The 18,760-nt window shown below is 47.9% G+C and overlaps 1 long non-coding RNA gene across 1 annotated transcript; it reads left to right on the top strand.

The window, feature by feature from the left end:
• The first annotated feature begins 1,343 nt into the window (after nucleotides 1-1,343).
• Nucleotides 1,344-4,158, top strand: LOC112943697. Its single transcript, XR_003248646.1, has 2 exons — nucleotides 1,344-1,433; nucleotides 3,971-4,158. It is a non-coding gene; the product is annotated as an uncharacterized LOC112943697 (long non-coding RNA).
• The last annotated feature ends 14,602 nt before the right edge of the window (nucleotides 4,159-18,760 follow it).

Genomic DNA, 18,760 nt, shown 5'->3' with positions numbered 1-18,760 from the left:
GGGGCGGGACGGGGCGGGGCGGCCCCGGCGGGGGTGGCGGCAGCCCCGGGGCCGGTGCGCAGCCCCCCGGTGCGGAGCCCCGCGCTGCGGAGCGGGAGGCGGCGCCGCGGAGCACAATGAGCCGCGCGCGGCCCCGCTCCGCAATGACATCACCCCTCTGGCCCGCCGCGCTCCCCCATTGGCCCGCGCCYGCCGGCACCGCGGCCTCATGGGAGTTGTAGTTCACTGCTTAGAGCACGGCCGAGCTCGCCGCCGTGCGCGGACTACAAATCCCGAGCTGCCCCGCGCTGCGCAGCCGCCAGGAGGAGGTGAGAAGGGGTGTGGAGAGGGAGGTGGCGGCGCCATGTTGATGGCGTGGGGCGCTTTTAGGCCGGCAGCAGGCGCGGCTCAGCCCGGGGAAGGTGTCGGAAGGGTGCGAGGGGGATGTGTCTTCACGGGTGGGTGCGCATGGGGGAAAGGGGAGGTTGAGGTGGGGACCGCTGAAGAGGGTGTGGGAGGACCTGGTGGCTGCTYCTGGCGGGGGCAGCGCTGCCCTGGGGCCGCCTCCGTTGCCCGGTCTGTGCCGGAGAGGTGGATCCGCGGCAGGGAGCGGGCGAGGGGCTGGGGACGCTGCAGGGGATGCGGCCGCCGCGGGCTGGGGCAGGGCAGCGCGAGCAGCCGCCGCTCAGGAGCGGGGCCGAGGCCTCGTCCTGGCCCCCGGCGGGGACGTGCCCGTCTGCGGAGCAGGTGAGTGCCGAGCCTGGGGCCTTCGAGGTTTGTGGCTGCCGCGTGGGGTCCGCTGACACCCCTGATGGTCCCGGGCCCCGCAGCCTGCCTGGCTGCGYGTGCCCAGCAGGAGGAGCTTCGCTTCGTCTCACAGGCACGTCTCCTTGCTGTATCCCATAATACTTTACACTCCGTGGGCTTAAATTAGCACCGAGGAAGCTGGTGGAGTGCGTGAGAGGGTGTAAGAGCATTCAGCATGGTGTGGAAGCAGCTGAGCTTGTTCACCTCTGTATTTTCTTTCCTGCATTTGGGCGCTCTTGGTGCGTTTTGGCYTGTCCTGGCTTCAGCAGGCCCTGGAGTCTGGTTGTATTTTTTGGACGGAACAGTCACCCCTAGTCGTGCTCCTGATGAGGAATGATGCCTCTGTCACACTGGAGGTTAGGTTAAATATCTCTTATTTTTAAGAAGCCTGGGGTTTCTTCGCTAATCCCAAAATAGCGTGTGGAGGATCTTTGCCCCAAAGTGGGAGAGAAGGCAGTTGTTTGTTGGAGATATGCATGATTTGAGCAATAATGTGTATGAAGTAATGTGGTTTCCAGTTACAGCTGGTTCCTGTGAAATAAAGTGCTTTCCTGCCTCAAGAAGATCTTTCACTGAAGAGAGTTGAGAAGAGCTATGTGGCTTCCTGAAAGTTTTGTCTAGAGCTGTATAGGAAGAGCTTAGGAAAAGTGAGTTATAGTCCTCTATTTTTAAAATACATTGTCTTTTCCTGCAGGTAAGTACAGCGTATTTGCTCCAGATAATACTTTGCAGTGGTGCACAGGTATGACGGCCTATTTGCTGCTTTGGTCACATGTTGGAGGGAGGCTGTCATGAGAAATGTTCTGTAATGAATTTGTGAAATACTTAACCTAAACCTTACGGTCTTTTTAAGACTTGCTCAGATTACAGCAATGCATTCAGTTATTCCAAGTTCTGAAATGCAGTTTAAAAGGAGTGTGGGGAGGAGGAAGACTGGTTCTCTGCCTTCCTTACTCATGCTCCTGTAAAACTTTGGATGTGTTGGGAGAGGAGCTGCACCTTTTGTAATTGCCCTTCCCTCCACATCCTAACATGTCCAGTTTGGCTCTGCTCCTTCTGGAGGAAAGGAGTGCAGATGGTACAGTAAACTGGTGTTCATATAACTCACAGTAATAATTGCACATATTTGAATAATTCTGAATTACCAAATGTAGTCTCCTTTGTTTCTTTTTTTTTTAAACTCTGTGCTATGGATGGATTATCTCTTGGATTAGTTTGGTTTACTAGAGAGGGTTGGAGGGAAAAGGGCAATTTTAGACTTCAAGCCTCTGTATAGCAGTGCAGCTGCTCATGGAGTGAGGATGGTAAGCATTGTGAGGGTTTAACTGGGAAAAAAAACACATGCTAAATTTTTATCCAAGACAAGTCAATACATACAACTGGTGTATTGACTGTTTACATTTTTAGTCATTATTTTAGCAACAGTTTATATACACAATTTTTTCCCTCCGTCCTACCTTTTTCACATTGGTCCTGCTCTGGGGAGGAGACTTTGAAACCTGCTTAAATACAATTATTTAATTTTCTTCAGTGGTTCTTTTCTTGATTGCTAAATCATAGATGGAGTTGCTTTAGCCCATTAAAATGTAGAGGCCTGGGACAAGAAACAAGTACAGTGGAGTTCTGCATCAGTTGGAGGCCACTTTGATCRTTTAAAGGTGTCTGATGTTTCTTAATGTATGAATTTTGCTGATTACAGCTTGTCAGAGATTCTCATGATGAAACTTGCTGCATGTCTCAAACTTGCATAGTTCCCCTCACTGTGCACTCTGTAAGTGTCAACGTGAGAGTCCATTTCGTGACCCARAAAGTCTCAGTTGCAAGACCCAGACCAGCACACAGGTCATCGACAACCAGTTCCAGAAATACCTATTGTCTCAACACTTGCATAGTGCTTAAAGTGGCCGGYGGGCCTGCCTCTGGCATTCATTAAACACACAGGTATTGTCTGCTCTAATGACATCTATTTAAAAAAAAAAACAAAACAAAACCTCTCTATACAGTCCTTGAGCTCCTGTCTTCTTAGGTTTCTTTGCACTTGGACTTAGGTCAGTATCCTACACTGCAGGAACCACGGGTTGTCTTTGCTGTTGAARTGACTTTAGTCACTGGGATTTTAGGTAAACATCACCCTAGTGCCCTGGAAAATGATTGGAGCAGGTGAGGTGTTCCTGAAGAGCATGGGAAGGATGAGGATGTGTGAAAATAAGTGATTACAGCTGTTTCCTTGTCTTAAATCACTTGGCCACAGTCTGATGTAGGAATATGGCTTCATATCTRATTTTTCATTCTGACAAGTTGCTTTTTAGCAAAACCTCAAGGAGTTGGCTGTCATAACTTCAGCATTAACTGGATAGCCTACTAATCAGGTCTGCAAACTGGGTGAGAAATGCATAAATTTGAGATTAAATATATATAAAATAAGAAAGGTTGAACCTTAGGTTTCACCTGAGCTATGCAAGTGCACTGCCATAACATACTTAAGGTGTCAGATGTCATGATATCAACATATATGTCAGTGCACTATGGCAAACTGCTGTCAAAACGTTGCCGTTGTCAGAGTTACAATCCCTGTGTAAATGCTTGCCGTGTCAACTAGCTGGGGTCAAAATTTGTGTGAGCTCAAACAAAGAGGAGGATGGTCTTTAAAGACCTAATGAGGATGTCTGACTTGACCTGCGCTGGTCTAAACGCATTGTGAGAAAAGGGGGCAAACTTCACCTTCAAATTGCTGCTCCCGTCWTAGAAGCTGAAGAAACTGCCCTTAGGGTTTTTGATACATAATGGCCTCACACAGGACAGATTTCCAAAGAGTTACTGGGGCTGTGAGGTAAGAGTGWCTTCAGCTTGAGGTAAATGTTTTCATATATCATATAAATGTGTTGATGTGGTGTTACTGTTTCTTGGTGTCTTCATGGTAATGATATGGGGAGGGGAAGGATCTGTTTTTAAAGATATTACTGTCTGCTTTCTTAATGAGAGAAGGTTTGGAAAAGTTCAGGTAAGTGATTTTTGGAAAATTGTGGTGAGGCAAATGTTTAAACCAGTTTCTAGAATATAGATTCCTATGTAGCAGAAAAGCAAGAAAGTTTTATCTGGAAGATAATTGTAGCTGATAAAAACAAGGGTAAAAACAAGATGCTAACAATTGTGTTCTTTCCCTCCCTTCCTTTTTCTCTTTCAGCACAAGAACAATGCTTTAAAGTATTGGAGAACCTGTTTACACGTAGCGTGGACGTGCTCTCTAATGGAAATGTGGCAGCAGTTCAGTAGCAGTTGCACAAGATGAAAGGATGTGCAGGCTGCTGCATGTCCCTGCATACATAGGAGCTGATTTCTGAAAGAACCTCTGATTTTTATCACTGATAAAATTCAGGTTCTTCCAGAACTTTTAATTCCATTTTACTTGAAATGAGACCTAATTGCAGTACCAAAGCAAGAAATTATTTTTACTGGGGGTGTTGGAATCTAAACAGGAGACTTAGTGTTGTTCACTGTGAGGGGCAGAGGAAACAGGCCATGCAGATGTGAGCTGGCCCCTGTGGAAAGCACGTTAGCCCATAGTTGAAGTGCCCAAGCAGGAGGGRCTACTGAAGCTGCGTGTTGTGCTGCTGCTTGCCAAGTATGGATGTATCCCTTCAGGTGACCATAGAAAACTGTAGGGTCACAGTCAAACCAGTTTCCCACTTCTGCTGAGAGTGTAGGAACACCTGTACGGTTCAGAAGCAACCAAACGTCAGATGCGGTCGAATGGGAGAATGTTGCCTSCTAAAAATAATAGCCAGGCTTGGTCCACCAAACTCCTGCCAGGTTACGTGAGTAGTGCTGAGGAGCTGGAGACTGGAGCCCCCTTGGCCTGCTGGAGGCAAGGGCACAAACACAACACGGGGGCCGGTGCCCAGTGTGGATGCTGTGGTTGCTGGTCCTCTGGCTCTGCTCTGTGTGATGCGCCTGGGCAGTTGATCTGGACAAGCATCAGCCTGCTACACAATTTGGGATTAAGCTCTGTGCTGCACCAAGCTGGGTGCTGTGGTGAGGATACAGGTTTGGACCCTGCTCTGTTGCCAGCTCTGTGGGCAGGTTCTGTCTCTGTGTTTGAGAAAACCCGAGCTGGATCCTGGCAGGGCAGCCTGTGCCTCTGTGTTGGGGAGAAGAGCTGGACTGTGGTGTGGCAGGTAYTCCAACACAGGCCAGCAGTTGCACGTGGGAAGGATAAATTTKGAGAGTCACTGCACTATTTAAAAGCCCAGTAAAATACATTTTTTTTCAAGAAGAAAGCTAGAAAAATGGGGGATACTGTAAGATAATGAGGCACTTCTGCAAGTTTCCAACACTTCCTTGTCTCTGTACTAAAGTGTGTGTGGGGGGGGGTGGGTAGACCAGGGGACAAAGCAAACAGCATAACCAAGGGTAAATATGTGATGTGACAGCTGCTTTCCAGGGAATTATGGGCCATTATACACACAGTTCTAAGGAAGTCCTGCAACTACAGCTGCTCTCCCTGAGTGCATGTGCTCGTGTGCTTGGCCTTTCTGGCCGTTTGAGTGCAGTGAYGCAGAATTACACATTGCTTACTATATGATTCAGCTTAAAATACAAGCTTGAGTGTGAGTGCGTCAGTGTGGCAAGCATGAGTGTGACAGCTCCCAGAGCATTCCGTAGCTGGAGCTGTTTGGTTCAGGGTAAGTAAACACTGCACTGGCAGCGGGGAAAGAAAGACGAAAACACATCATTTGATGGTGTTTTTTGTGTGTCAGAGCTGCTGGTTGTGGTTGTCGTCCCTGTCCCAGACTTGGGATTTTTCCCAACTGCCTCGTTCTCCTCTTAGGCTTTTCCAATCTGCGTGTACCTGATTATTTTTCTTTAGTGGTGGCATTTCTCTGCAAGTAATCTCTTCGTTGAAATGTGGAARCACCAGTAAGTGTCTCGGGTCCCTCTCCAAGTTTCTGCTGCTATGATTCCATTTGTCCTGTTCTGTCAAGTAATTTACATGTAGTGTCCTAAGGATATAATTCAGGGAGTGCTGGTAAGAAGTTAACCTTGGCTGTGCTCCACAGAGGTCAGGCTTACGTAAGCTTTTCTCCTCATGGTTTCAATGCACTTAAAAGTATCTGGTTTCCTACTGCACCCTCAGGGAGAAGAGAGTGCTAGGCTCTTGCAAAGACCTGTAGAAGGACGTTGGAGGGTTGCTCCTGTCTACTGCAGTACCCTGAATCTTCCRTGTATGCAAGACCTGGGGCTCTTGCAGTCATAGTGACTAACAGTCCTGTCATGTTCCAGCATATGAGGTTGCAGCATAGATCTGCTGATCAATATCAGTCACTGATCAGTATGTATAAATACCTGAGGGGGGAATGAAGGGAGGAGGAGGCTAAACWCTTCTCAGTGGTGGCCRGTGATAGAACAGGGAATAATGGGTGTAAGTTGAAACAGGCAGTTCCATCTGCATGTGAGGAAGGAAGAACTTTAATGTGAGGGTGGCGAAGCCCTGAAACAGGCTGCCTGGGGAGGTTGTGGAGTCTCCTTCTCTGGAGGTCATCAAAACCCACCTGGATGCCACCCTGTGCTTTGTGTTTGCCTAGATGATCTGAACTAGAATATCTAAATTTGCGCTAGATGATMTCTAGAGGTCCCTTCCAACCGAAACCATTCTGTGTGCTGAGCTGACCTTMCAAAGAGCACAGCTTCAGATGCAACTATTCCCAGATTTGGGGTTTGTCCATGCTGGAGTTATGCTGTATGTGGAGTGATGTGAATTTCTGGGAAATTCTGGGAATTTCTGGGAAAAAGTGCTTGAACAAGGGCCGCTTTGCACTCTCGGGGAAGGTCGTTGCACGTGCGGAAGCTTTGCTCCACTGCAGCTCAGGGAAGCCCTTCGCTGCCCTCTGTGCTATGCGCTCCTGCACTGCGAYGCGCAGCTACGCTGTGCTCATGGGGAAGTTAACCCACCCTGCCCCGGTGCTGCCACCCTGGGGTGCAAACAGCAGCTTTGTTTTGTGTGAGKTTTAAAAGCCTCTGTCATGCCAGATGTGGAGCAGAGCACTTTTAAGACAGCATCAGAACAGATGGCCAGTGTGCAATGTAGCTGGGCTTTGCAGCAGTCCTTCTTTCCTTAAACTACAACTAAGGATGCYCAGGAGCAGCAGCAAGGTGTTCTTGTGCACATACAGCAGCAGTGCTGTGTCCTTGTGCCTATGCACGTTAAGCAAGTTTTTTAAGGGATTTTATTSCTGTTTTGTGGGCCTGTGACTCTGCCAAGTATTTCACCATGTGTGGCTTTCTGACCGTGCAATCTGGGGGTTAGAAATCCCAGTGTCTGTTGGCAGCATTGGTGACYGCTAGAGGCGGTTAAGACAAATTGCAACAGGAGAAGAGAGAGTAAAATATGGAGAAAGGTTTTTGCTTTGTTTTTAAACCAATTTTCTGTGTTTTTGGTCAAATATAAAGGTATATTTGACCTGGTGTGTAGAGGCAACATAAAATTCCTTAATCATGACTACTTGGAACTTTCTTTAATAGTCCTAAAATATGGAGTAGATCTGTCAGAAAAGAATCAAATGCAGAGATGTATTAGGAATGATGAATGAGAGGTGTAACACTAGCTTTCCATGTGAACTCTTCTTGACTCCTCCTGATACAGCTAAAGGCCGGATCGCTGCTACGAACTTCCTCACAACTCAAATYGGATTTAGAGCCTCTGTTCTCATAGCCCTGCGTGTTTTTCCTGCTGTTCCAGTGTGAATGTGCAGTGATTTCACTGTAATTGTTTTGCTTGAGCAAATGTCGGGGAAAATAATAATTATGTCCCCTAGGAATTTGATTACAGTTGTTGTTAACCTTTCAGGAAAACAAGGGAGCAGAGGCACAGGCAGCCCTCAGGTGAATTGGAGAGAGGTTCTGCAGCCAAGCGGGTGCATCTCGCATGAGACGAAGGACAGCGCATATTTTTCTAGTTCACAGTAATGAGCTCTGACCTTTCTATACATTCCTGTCTACAAGACCTTTCATCACAGGGTAAATGGTGAAGGGGGCRGCTGGTGTCCCAAAGCTTCCTGCTGGAAACAGGGGGGTCATCTTTAGCATTTGATAGTAGAGGTATGTGGAGTTTCCAGAGAGGGACCAGTGGAGAGCGACAAAAGTTGATTAAGGGACTGAAGCATCTCGTACAAGGAGARACTGAGTGAGCTGGACCTGTTTAGCCTCCAGAAGAGAACGTTGAGAGGGGATCTGATCAACATGTACAAATACCTGAGGGGAGAATGTAGGGAGAAAGGGGCCAAACTCTTCTCAGTKGTGGCCAGTGACAGGACAAGGGGCAATGGGTACAAGCTGAAACCCAGGCAATTCCATCTGCCTGTGAGGAAGAAGTTCTCCGCTGTGAAGGTGACAGAGCCCTGGAACAGGCTGCCCAGGGAGGTTGTGGAGTTTCCTTCTCTGGAGGTCTTCCAAACCCACCCGGATGCAACTCTGCCCTGTGCTCTGGGTGTCCCTGCTGGAGCAGGGGGTTGGACTAGATGATCTCTAGAGSTCTCYTCTAACCTCAAGAATTCTGTGGTTCTGTGATTCCTCCAGTCTTATTTCAGTCAGTTTTTCATTATCTGCAAGGAAATTTAGACAAAAATCATGACATGGGAGCACTGGTTTGCAGTATGTTTATAATAGTGAGTTACACTTTCTGGTATGGGTAGACCTGCCTATTATGGTGCAATTTGGTGGATTTTCATTCCTCCCCCTGCAGCTATGCAGCTGGATCTTCTGCATGCTGTGCRCACCGTCTCTGTGCAAGACCTGTAGGTTCTGTACCTTCCTGGGGCACATTGAAGAGCTGCCCTGTCTTCCCTGGCATCACTGCTCAGCACTCAGGCACTGACACAGTAAATGCATAGCCCTGTTTTGCTCCGTCAACCACAAATGGAATTCGGTTTTGGCACAGTTTTGCTTCTCAATAACACGTAAGTAGGGTAGGCTTTGTGCCAGCACACGGGTTTTCCAAACTCCTCAGGATGTGAGAAGCCCTTTGTGCAACTTTGTGCTTGTTCGGCTGTGTGGAGCTGGTGGTTCRGGTAGCGGTGGGGTTCCAACTCCTGCATGATAAGGAGCTGAAAAAGAAGCTTCCAAGAGGAGGTCTCCTGGCCCTCTGGTCTCTTGGGACATCCTGGTCAGTATCAGAGCTGAAACAGGTGGTTCCCTGGCAGCAAGGATGTGTCCAAGAAGCCTTGTGAGTGACCTCTGTTAAATATGACCAGTTATGGCTCCATCTTTAAGGGCAGTGTGATTGAATGTTCTTACTCAGCCCTAAGGTGTAATCACGTGAGTATTAGGRGTTTGAAAACCTTCATTAAATAAGGAGACTACTCAGCACAGAATCACAGAATGGTTGAGGTTGGACGGGACCTCTAGCTAGGCCAACCTCCTGCTCCAGCAGGAACACCCAGGGCACTGGGCACAGGGTGGCAGCCAGAYGGGTTTGGAAGATCTCCAGAGAAGGAGATTCCAMCACCTCCCTGGGCAGCCTGTTCCAGGGCTCTGTCACCCTCACAGTGAAGAAGTTCCTCCTCACCTGGAGATGGAACTGCCTGTGTTTCAACTTGTACCTCATAACACAACATTCGCTCTGCACTTTTTTTAGAGTTCTATAGGTCAGATGTTGAAGGGAGAAACATGTTTGACCATTTTTAGTAGACATTTCAGCTAAATAACCCTTAGAGAAGCCCAGTGTGTTCTGTGCTAGTTATGACCAATTTCACTTCTGCATTTTSTCCATACATGCTACGTTCAATTTTATGCAAAGGCATGTTAATGATGTTTCTTGGTAGACAATTCTCTTTCATGTTGCATGTTATAACTGCATGTATCCACATGAGATGAGTGAGGAATATCTGAATAACCAATGCTGAAATTGGGTCACAAATCACAACAGTTAGTGAKCTCAGACTTCAGAGGGTCTGGCTCCCATTCTGTCATAATCAGTAGGCAACTTGTTTACACCTTTSAGGACTGTGTTTGGGTGACATCTGTGGCTCTAGCTGCTGTGCTCTTGACATCAACAATTTTATTCTGCTCTGGCATCTTCAGTCTCCGGGGACAAAAATCTCTTCTGGTTCTTGTTAAATCCATGGGGGTAGGGAGGAGTAAAAAAGTAGATCTAATAACACTTGAGAGGTAGATGAAAAGTGCTTTCCGTGTGCCAAGTTTTGTATTTTCARTCTTCTAATTAAAAATCAGCACATTCCACTCCTTAAAAGGAGGATACCTGGGATGAGGACAGGAGCTTATTTCCCTGAGTAGATCTCTTCAGCTGTTTGCTTCAACTATATTTAAATACATTAAATAAATTTCAAGGAAGACAAATACAAAGCAGGGCAATTGCTCCAGTGTGCAGGGGCAAAACACRCCCGCTCCAAATACTTGGTCTCCTCTGTAGTGCCCCATCACATGGAGTCATCCCCCGTTCTTTTCCAGGAGACAGTGATTCCTGCATGAATGTTCCTTGGCTGCTTCTCCCTGTGTAGACTATAAGAGTCATAATTGGCTGTATGTTTTACAGCTACTTTCACACTTGGCCATCACTGGCAGATTATAGAGATTTAGATATATATATATTTTTTTCTTTCAAGCTTTATGTGGACTTCCTTAGAAGAACAGGCTCGGGGCAGGGGGGTGCCTTTTTTGGATTCATAAAGTGTGAAGTGTGTAATTATTTCAGCTTTAGCTTTTGGATGGATGATTTTTTTCTATCGTCTTGGAGTCGGRCACCAAAATCCATGGTATGATCAAAATTCTAGCTCAGCTACTCTTGCCTTGCAGCCCTAAAATGGCAGAAATTTAACATCTCAGCCCGCAATGAGGCAAAAGCTCCGTTTTGTTCTGCGGGTGTCCCGTGGAGCCCCAGCAGGGTTCGCTCCTGGGAGCGCACGGGCCTCCGGGCTCGGGCGCGCTCAGCGTTGCCGCGACGCCTGGTGCTGCGTGTGGCCCTCGGGACCCCTCTCCTTCTCTTAACCCTCCGCKCTCCTTTATCAAGGAATCACAAATATGTGTCAATGTTTTTATCTGATTTTTTTTTCCTTTGTGTGTCTTGTAGCTAAGAGCCAAACATTACCCACACAAATATGTACAGGAGCCTGCCCCTAAACACTATTTGTGCGTGTACAATTATTCTCATGTGGAGTCCCACTATTTTTGGCAGATAATGACTAGGCAGTTAATTATGCGCGTAACTGTTAATGCAGGCCTGGGCTCAGTTCTCAAGCTCGTCTTACAGTGACACTAATTTGTCTGCTGAGATGCCCGTTCCTTTCCATTGACTGCGGAGGGAGCAGAGCTCAGTTGCACTCCCAACCTGCACCCCTGCCTTAGCCTGTGGACACGAGTGAACGAGGAAGGTTTATCTAATGTTACTGGCTAATGCCCTGCCTCATATCTAAAGGTCCAGAGGTGCTTATCAGTACCGCGATCTGATTTCATGTGCAGTGGCATAAAACCTGGTAGTTACTCATGTAATTACTAGGGAGTCATTGGCTTTTCTGGAATCGGTGCAACTCCATGTAGGAATAATTGCACGTGTATGAGTAGTTCAGGCTGTTGTTGCTTCAACATCTGATGGGAGGCAATAGTAAAAGAGTAGTAAGGGATGATGGAAAATCTGTCATGTTCTAATATCTAATAATACATATTCTGTGTTAATGCTCTACTGGGGACCTTCCCACATAGTATTTAGGTGTTTTTAAAGGGCTTGAATTCAAAAATTGGTCTTTGGGGATTGATCAAAAAAATGGATCAAGGATTTCGATCCTTGATCTTGGTTGACTTATCAGTCAGTTGGAGTGAAGGGGCTCAAAGTTCAAGCCAGGCTGCAGTCAGATGTGGAGGGCAGGAAATCACTCGTTGTTTTCACATACTTAAAAGGCAAGAGCTGTGTTTTCAAACTGAATCCCTGTCTAAAGTGCTTTAAATTTCCCAAACTGGCTGCCAGTGTTTCCTGTTTTGGAGCCATCTCCCAGGTGAGGCCTTAGCACCTCCTGGAGCCGCTAACAACCCGATCCATCTGCAGCAAAAGAGCCAAGTRGTGACCAGTTCTTGCTGAAGAGGGGCGATTTACACGCAAAGGCTGCACRAAGCGCAGGGAGGACCAAGCACGGGACAGCGGTGGCATCCACCCCTTCTGCACGGATCAGGCCTTTGATCCCGCTTCCCAAGCTGGGTCTGCAGTGCAGCAAGGGGCCTGGCCACAGGGTTGATTAAAGGATTAGAGAAACGGGGCCAGGAGGATAAGAGGCGGTTGTGCAGCCACAGGGTGTATCGGTGACACCAGCTCCCCCGCAACAGCCTCTAATCCACRCGATGGAGCAGGAGGATCCGCGGGAGTCTGCGTGCTCAGCACACCAGTTAATCATACACCGAGTCCTGGGCGCGATTCCTGCCTCTGATGACTTGTTAACAGGCCTATCGGCTTTCAGGTTGTGGAAGTAACCTATGATTTATAAAATTGCCTCTTCCTGTTTGCAGGGCTCCAGTGGGATATTGAGTCATCTCTAACCCATTAGCCTTCCCTCTACAGGTTCTTTCTTGTTTGCTGTCTGTCCATCACAATTTGAATTGATGAAGTGGGCAACATTTCTTTCCCCTGAATTTTGTCACTTTTGGATGAGTTGCTGCCTATTCCCAGTGAAAAAGTTTGATGAGTTTCATCAGTGAGGATTTAAATTGGAGTGAAAATGAGCTGTGTGTAGCTTGAGCTAAACTGGTGATTTTTTTTGATTACCTGATTTTTTTTCTTGATTAGAGTTTGCAGTGAATGCAAGTAGTTCATCTGTGATTTCTTGAAGATGAATCGGGGCAGTATTTTAGCCTTTAGCCCTTTCATGACCAAGCTTTTGCTTTGCTTTGTTTCCATATGATGACAGCACAACCCATGCAGCTGGATTAGCCGCGAGAAGTTTATGTTCCAGCCCCAGCCTGACCACAGTGTTCTTTGCTTCATGCCCTAAGCCTCTATTGCAGGTCTGTAAGTACCATGAATTACAGAATGGTTGAGATTGGAAGGGACCTCTGGAGATCATCTAGTCCATCTCTCCTGCTCCAGCAGGGACACCCAGAGCACGGGGCACAGGGTGGCAGCCAGGCGGGTTTGGAAGATCTCCAGAGAAGGAGAYTCCACARCCTCCCTGGGCAGCCTGTTCCAGGGCTCTGTCACCCTCACAGTAAAGAAGTTCTTCYTCACAGGCAGATGGAATTGCCTGGGTTTCAGTTTGTACCCACTGTCCCTTGTCCTGTCACTGGCCACGACTGAGAAGAGTCTGGTCCCTTCCTCCCTACATTCTCCCCTCAGGTACTTACACATGTTGATCAGATCCCCTCTCAACCTTCTCAAACCAAATTCATTCCAATCTATGAAATTACATCCATTGACAGCTTTCTCTTAGGATCTAGTTTGATCTACCTGTTGCTTGTGTTGTGTGAGAGGGCACCCAACTGTCCTGCAGTGTCCCGAGCGCCAGCGCCCAGCAGGAAGCTCTGGATGCAGCTGGAGCAGATGCTGCCGAGCACCAGCAGGTCTTGCTCCCCCGCTGGCTGGATTGGGCTCCTGCTGCTCCTGCAGTCTCAGCAGGGAGGCATCTCCTGTTTCTCGTTCCRTATTCACCTCTTATTCTGGCTCCATTTATTTTAATTTCGACTCTGAAAATACAATGTCTGGCTATGAACTGCATTTACAGCGGAAAACAACGAGAAAAGCAGCATTGGTGGGAGAGCAAAGAGCCAACGATTTTCCCAGCGTGAACTATGCACACTGACGATCCAGAATTGCTTTTGTCAAATTATTGTGGTTTTCAAAATCTTTGATAGGGAAGAGCTGGATGTGATGTGCTCTTTTTTTTTTTTTTTTTTTTTTTTTTTTCTCTTATGGGCCATATTTTTGGCTACACCCATCTTTCCTAATGGGCTCTTACTTTCTTGGAGCAGGAATTTGTCACCACTTACTTGATTCAGGGAACCTACTGCCAAAGTCAACATGGAAGGAATTGCCAGGATGGACTTTAGCAAGGGGGAAATTGTGACAGGGCTGCAGGGAGGGCGTGCGGGGAGGAGGGGCTGCTTCTCCCTCTGAAAGCAACTTCTTACTGGCATAACAAGCTCCTCTCTTCCCTGCAGATGCCTCGTCTTGTCTCCCAGCAGCGCTCAGATGTTCCTCGCCAGGAGCCCACGAGAAGTGAGTTGCTGGAGGAGTAACATCGGTTCATGTGCTGCTCTAAGCCCGGTCGTGCTGCTTAGCTGGGCTGCGGCYGGGTTTTGAACCGGCCGGGCCGGCAGCAGCGCGAGGGCTCTGCACTCTCCCAGGGGTCGTGTTTCTGCTGTGGTCATGCACATGCTGCATGCTCGTGAGGAAGGAAGGAAGCGCCCGCCGGGACAAGAGCCCACACAGCACCACCCGTTCCCTGCTGCTCGCCAGTGGCTGGGGTGGTTTTCCCACAGAAATCACGTCACTGGTGCAAAATGTGTTGGAAAATAACACCTTTAATACTTAGAAATCCATGCTAAAGCAACAGGGGTGCTGAGCAGCACATAGGACTGCTCATATGGGTCGGAAGTGTAGCTAAACACAAGTGCCCRTGAGTCCAAGATCTGGCCTAAAGCAGTGGGGAAGCTGGCGGGCACGGTCTCACCTTGCTCTTCCCTGGATAGCTGCGACCAAAGTTAATAATTCACCGTGTCTTCCCGAGCCTCAGTATCCACTCATGCACAAAGAGAAAAGCTTGGGAGACTTTTCAAAACACCCTGGTCAYGGGGGCAAAAGCCAAAGCCCTTGCTTAGCTGTGAGTGGAACGTGCTCTTATAAAATGCAAAACAGTCTTTAAAAAAGGCTGTTATTTTAGGTCAAAAGTTGACAAGTGAGCCACGAGCTCCAACTGCTTCCTATGCTTCTTCATGCTAAAGATCTGCCGTGGTTTAAAAATGCTGAGAACACAGCAGCGATTGACAGATAGAGGCTGGATGCTAAGGAGATACCRTGCTGAAGAAAAGGTGCTTGTTTTTATAAAATGCTGATGTGATTCTGTGATTTGCAATCCCGACCAGAAAAACCAGGTAGGTTTTCTCCACCAAGCCCCTCGCACACTTGCTGCTCACACTTGTACAAGCACAACTAAGTGGCAGAGGGAGAGAGAACATGAGAATTCAGCAGCTCCCCAGTTTTGATCCGTTGAAAGTTTCTCTCGGGTTTTCAGGGTGTTACTGCTGATTTGTGCATTGCCAGGTCACCAAGCACAGCAGGTCAGTTCCAGTTAGATGGGAGCTCCTGGCTGTGTTTCTGCCGAGTTTCCCCAAATCCCTGAATGGACTTTATTGCTGAGGGAGGATGGGTGATACCTGATGTGACATAAAGTGACAGTGGCAAGGAGAGACAGTAGCTGTAATCGCGTTAAGCGCAAAATTGAAGCAGAAAAACTTGTGAAGCGACTTTACCTGGCAGGCCGAGCTGAAGCGGGCCGCACGTAGYGGGTTGGGCGCTGCCGGTCTCACACGAAGGCTCCAGCGGGGAGTTTGTGCCACCAGCCACAGGCAGAGCGCAGGAGGGTGAACGGCGTTTTATGTAGCTGCCAGGAAGGGAAGGTGCTGGGGGCTGTTCTGCCTTCCGCAGAGAAACCAGGGCCATCTCAAAGCTGCTCTTGGCGGCGATTCAGACGTCAATTTTAAGGAAGATGCACAAGTATTTGTAAAACTGTCTTTTTTTTTTTTTTTTTTTTTTTTTTTGTTGGTCATCTAAGCCCGGGAAATTGTTTGCTTGTGTTATTTAAGTGGCATAAGACCTAAATACACCTTTCCTTCCATACAGCCACTCTGGTCCCCCAGCGACATGTAAACAATGTCCATAAACTTCTAGCTAAACACTAGCTGGGTTTTTCTGATTAAAATGAAACTGGGTCTTAATTAAATTTTAAGATAAACTAATGAAAGGCAGATTTTTGCTTTCTTTTATCTGATCGTCTGCCATATTAATTTGATGACTAGATAATGTGCGTGASTGATTTATTGATGACCAGAAATCCCAGCCTGAAGTGTCCAGATGCGGCCTGTTGCTTCGTCTCCCGGAGGGCTGGTGAAGCTGCGGACAAACTGCGAGCTCTGCGCTGGGGTGGCCGCCGCTTTCCTGCGCTCCGGTGCCCTACGAGCTCTGTTGGCCTGTGGGGCTGTGGCGGGTCGGGATGTTCAGAGCCCCAAGGGACCCACGAGCCTCTTGCGCCTGTCTCCCATGGGCTCCCTGTGTCCCTTGCACGGGGAGAGGGAGGGAAGGGTCACCTGCAAAGGGCCAGTTTGGCCACCCTTCAAATTTTCTGTCAGAAAAAGAAGGACTCGTTTATGGCCTAGTAAAACCTACRCCCTCAAGGTAAATGCTTTACGTTGGGGGCATTGGCTGGGAAGAAAAAGTGGAGGCACCGCAGAGCTCTGCGGACTTCCACCGCAGCGCTAATGCCCTTACATACACCGTTACATATACCATTACACAGGCCATTACACATGCCATTACCTCCCTAATGACTCTGCCTGCCCTTAGCTGGTGTGCAGGGATTATAGCACGACTCCCTTATTTAATTTCTGATAGCGCCGTGCCGTTCCTTGCGCTTTGGGAATGGATTTGCACRTTTGCAAAGCGGGAGTGAGTTGCACAACAGGGTGATCTGAATTCAAACGCGCTGCTGAACTTTGGCCCGCAAGGCTGCGGTCACGAGCGCTCCCGATTCCATGCGCCAGGCACAGAGCTAAGGAGCAACCCAAGGGCAAGGCAGTGGAGAAACACACTCATAAAGCACTTCAGCACAGCTAAGTAGAGCTCCCAGGATGTATTTTCCAAAAAAATATATATATTCACATACATTTTTTTTCAGAGGATTTCGTCTTTGCAAAGTGTGTAGCATGGGACCCTTTATATTACCAACGCAGAGCTTGAAGAACACATTTATTTGCTCCCATATACTTACTAATGCAGTAGTGGGTAATTTGTGTGGTGTCCCAAATAGCATGACTTGAGATAAGTAGCAACATGGGAACTTCCTTATTGTGACACAAGCAATTAGGGAAAAAAAAACAGGTGAAAGGAGAAGCAAGAATTTCTGCTAAGAAAATGAAGAAACAGAGACAAATAAAATGATYTACTTGAACAGGAAATAATGTCCTTTAAAATTTCAAAATATTGGCATTCTAGATGTGTTTTCAGCAGCAATGTGTATAAACACGCGCACACACACACACATATATATAATAGATATACTCTATATGGAGTATCTAGGGTACATTTGATGTTGTGGGTGGATGCTGGCACCTTTGACTGCATTGAAGTGCTTAATTTGACACAGAAATACATTCTGTTCACCATTTGTCTAAATGAAAGTAATTCCAAAGTGCCCAAACACTATCTTGTCTCATATAAATCATACTCTAAGCCAGAACTAATCATGGGCAGGCTTGTAACCTGGCCAGACTTCTATCTCACTTAGACTRTATCCAAATTACGGTTCTTATAGTATATCCGAAGTTGCCAGATGCTCCCGATATAAAGAGAGCAGTTCATTATGGATTGTTTGCCCGTGATAGTTATTTTACTAGTTGAGTAACATTTACTGGAAGTCCTTTTTGAAGCAATACTGTGCGTTGGTGCAAACTCRCAGGGATACTCGCAGCTCTGTGTCCTTTCCTTCTTTGGCTTGGAGATAAACTGTAGCTGGAGTTTTTCTCCCTGCTGGCACTGCTGGAGTGCGCAAACACTTGGGAAGCAGCCCAGGAGTTCAAGGAGAGGCCTGGAGGAGAGCACTGTGAGTGCTGCTTTGCCTGCCCCTGCTTAGGTCAGCACGTAAATCGTTTCTCGATGGTATTTGTGGAATCCTGGAGGAGGTTACTCTTCAGTTTGGCTTTACTGGCATGGCAAGAGCTTTAAGCACCACCTGAACCAGAAGTCCCAAGTCCCTCAGCCTTGCAGCCCTTGGGATCCCCCCAACCAATAAACACATAAATCAATCCTTGCAGCACTAGCAGGGCGGCTCTGCTCCTCATGTACTGACAGCTGCCCTGTTATAACCAAAATAGGAGGCTTTTTTTTTTTTTTCCAAGAATCCCTTGTCACACAAATGCAGCTGTGATGCCTTGGAGCTCCTCTGCGGCTGGATGTGGTTGGGACCCTCTCATTGGAAGTCGCAGAACCACAGAATGGTTTCGGTTGGAAGGAGCCTCTAGAGATCATCTAGTCCAGCCCCCTACTCCAGCAGGGACACCCMGAGCACRGGGCACAGGGTGGCAGCCAGGCGGGTTTGGAAGATCTCCAGAGAAGGAGACTCCACAACCTCCCTGGGCAGCCTGTTCCAGGGCTCTGTCACCCTCACAGTGAAGAAGCTCTTCCTCACATGGAGATGGAATTGCCTGGGTTTTAAGTCCCTAGGAGCAGAGACAAAGGTGCATGACCGTGTCCTTGTGCTCACACAGGGCCTTGTGTCACCTGGAGCGATGTGTCATAAGCTTAACTTTAAAAAGGCCACACTGGTCACTTGGTTCCTCCTTAATTCTTCTAATCCTCTTACAAGGCACAAAATAGGCTTAAGTTAAAAACTGTTGCTTGGTTATCCCGGTGACAAACATCCTCCCTTGGGAATGCTGGTTTCACAGAGCACTGGTGCTATCCCACCTGGCAGGTTCAGGGCTCCCTACCATCGGCCACAATTCCTGGGAATCAATTACCACCATAGCGGTGGGAATAGTCAGGCAGCAGTTAAACCTCCCACCCCACACAGGGCAACAGGAAAATCCTGTTTGAAGAACAGGACAAGAGCCCGGCCTGGAGAAMGGGAGATAAGGCACTGGCGACACGTAAGGCGCAGCCCCTCCACCCTCTGTGTGGCCACGGGGCTAAAGGAGGGATTTCGGCATCCACACTGCTCCTCACAGCCTTTCATAGCCTGTCGTGTGGGAGAGCTGGCCAGGGAGGGATACG

The sequence above is a fragment of the Nothoprocta perdicaria genome, unplaced genomic scaffold, assembly GCF_003342845.1.
Source record: "Nothoprocta perdicaria isolate Ctin4 unplaced genomic scaffold, notPer1 scaffold_152, whole genome shotgun sequence".
NCBI lineage: Eukaryota > Metazoa > Chordata > Aves > Tinamiformes > Tinamidae > Nothoprocta > Nothoprocta perdicaria.
Note: the sequence above shows the minus strand (reverse complement) of the source record. Positions and strands in the feature narration are given on the sequence as shown.